Here is a 2,662-nt window from a genome sequence, read left to right on the forward strand (position 1 = left end):
TGCTATCAAATGGTCCTTTAAAAGTCTTTCGTATTTTGTCTGTAACCTTAAAGCTGTAAGGTATAGTTGTGGGTGAAAAAGATAAGTACCTCAACTTGGAAAATGGGTTTAGGAGGAACATTAGGAAAGCAACTTGCTCTGAAATGGTCATTGAAAAGTATTTCTTGGTTTTGAGGTATCCAAAAAGCTGTAAGGTATTGTTGCGGGTGAAAAAGATAAGTACTTCAAGTTGGAAAATGGGTTTAGAAGGGACATTAGGAAAGTAACTTGCTCTGAAATGATCTTTGAAATGTATTTCCTGGTGTTGTGGTAACCAAAAAGTTGTAAAGTATTGTTTCGGGGTGAAAATGACAAGCCCTTCAAGTGGGAAAATGGGTTTAGAAGGGAAATTAAGAAAGTAACATGCTCTGAAATGTTCTTTGAAAAGTATTTCTTAGTGTTGAGGTATCCCAAAAGCTGTAAAGTATAGTTGTGAGTGAAAAAGATAAGTGCTTCAAGTTGGAAAATGGATTTAGGAGGGACATTAAGAAAGTAACTTGCTCTGAAATGGTCTTTGAAAAGTATTTATTGGTGTTGAGGTATCCAAAAAGCTGTATAGTATAGTTGAGGGTGAAAAAGATAAGTACTTCAAGTTGGAAAATGGGCTTAGGATGGTCATTAAGAAAGTAACTTGCTCTGAAATGGTCTTTGAAATGTATTTCTTGGTGTTGAGGTATCCAAAAACCTATACAGTATTGTTGTGATCGAAAAAGATAAGTACTTCAAGTTGCAAAATAGGTTTAGGAGGGACATTAAGAAAGTAACTTGCTCTGAAATGACTTTTGAAAAATATTTCTTGGTGTTGAGGTATCCAAATCTGTAAAGTATAGTTGTGGGTGAAAAAAATAAGTACTTCAAGTTAGAAAATGGGTTTAGGAGGGACATTAAGAAAGTAACTTGCTCGGAAGTTGTTCTGTAAAGTGGATCTGGAAAATAGGTTCTGGAACTTGTTCTGAAAAGATATAATAAAGTCATAAAAAAGTATTAAAAAAATGGAGAGGGGAATCTTTGGGGGGCCCGGGGAGGCCCTGTGGGGATCCGGGGCCCTGGCGGGCCGTTTGGTCCTTTGGGTGCCTGGGGGAGCTTTGAGGACCAGTGGAGGACCTGTCGGAGTCTGAGGAGGGCGTTTGGGGGAGAAAATTTCGAAAGTTTTACTTTTTAGTTTACTTTTTTTGTCTGCGACGCATCCCTGCGGCGCATTCCTGCGGCGCTTTCCTGCGGTGCCCCCCTGCGGCGCACCCCCTATAGCGTTTTTCGGACCCACGGCGCATCTCTGCGGTACAGCATGCGGTACTTTCCTGGCCCCCAGCGCAGCCCGGCAGCGCGTCTCTGGCTCGAACGACATGTGGGGACGGAGAGAGGGCCTTTGGGGCACTGTGTGGGCAGTTGGGGCAAAGGTAGGACCTTTGGGGGTCCGGGGGGGGGGGCCTTGGGGGCCCGGGGGTGGGCCTGGGGGCCCCCGTTGGTCCTGGGGGCGCGCGAGGGGCCTGGGGGGGGCCCGGGGATGGTCTTGGGGGGTCTGGGTGGGCCTTTGGGGGCGCCGGTGGCCCTTTGGGAGCTTGGGTGACCTTTGAGGATCGGGGGCTTCCCTCGGACTTGTTTTAGGAGGATTGGAACCCTTTGGGGTTGGGTTAGAGGACCTCACAACACTGTTCAAATGAAACTTGTGTATTATAACGACCACAGAGTTTCACCATTAAATTCTCTTCTAAAATCTCTTCAAAAATCATCTTTTAAAATGTCTCTAACTGTTTCGCCGAAATAGTTCCATAACCTGTCTAAAACAGTTTCGCCCAAATAATCCCTAAACGTAATTCAGCGTGTTCCTTATGTTTTTGGCATCTCTGCGCTAATGCATTTCAAATTAATAAGAAACCTGATTCCCGCGCTAAAACAATTCATCGCTAAGATGTTTCTTGGAGAATTGTTTCCATGGACTTTGGCTATTAATATCCTTTGGAGTTCGAACAAAAGAGTTGTTTCCGAGGCAAAGACATTAATGACTTGGATCTATTCCTGGAGAATCGTTTCTAGGCGGAAATTTTTAAAGTCTGACAGATGATGTCATTGGTTGATTGATCTGTCAAGAAAGGGGAATTAATTTGTTGTTTCTAAGGGGAATTATTGATTCACGATAGGTGAATTGAGGTCGACAGCACAGGTGTTCCAAGGTCGATGTTGTTGTTGTTGTAAGTGCACGCTCTCAGCGAATGTCAAGGTCGATGTTGTTGTTGTTGACACACTTTGATTACGCAATAAATTTAGGTCATTGACCCCATTAACCACGTGTTCTCCCTAATGACTCTATGCACATATTTGGTGTGGGGTTCGGAGTCTATGCCCATATTTGGTGTGCAAAAAAGTTATAGGTGGCAGCAGGGGTGGGCAATGGGGCTCAATAAGGCCCTTTTACTCACAACTTTATTTTTTAAAACAATAAAAAACTTTAGCGTAAAGAGCGAGGCGTTGAGGAGGGGACAGCCCCTTTCATATACGGAATAATTTCTGTTCGTTTTAAGTTTTAATGTCGCTCCTTACTTTCAGTTTAAAAAACTTGTTTTTTTTTTATTTAATCAGAAGAAAGATCACGGGTGCGTGTTTATTTATTTTTTTCCCCAGGGGT

This window comes from Artemia sp. Qi Xiang Cuo, chromosome 11, assembly GCF_049724085.1.
Source record: "Artemia sp. Qi Xiang Cuo chromosome 11, ASM4972408v1, whole genome shotgun sequence".
Taxonomy (NCBI): Eukaryota; Metazoa; Arthropoda; class Branchiopoda; order Anostraca; family Artemiidae; genus Artemia; species Artemia sp. Qi Xiang Cuo.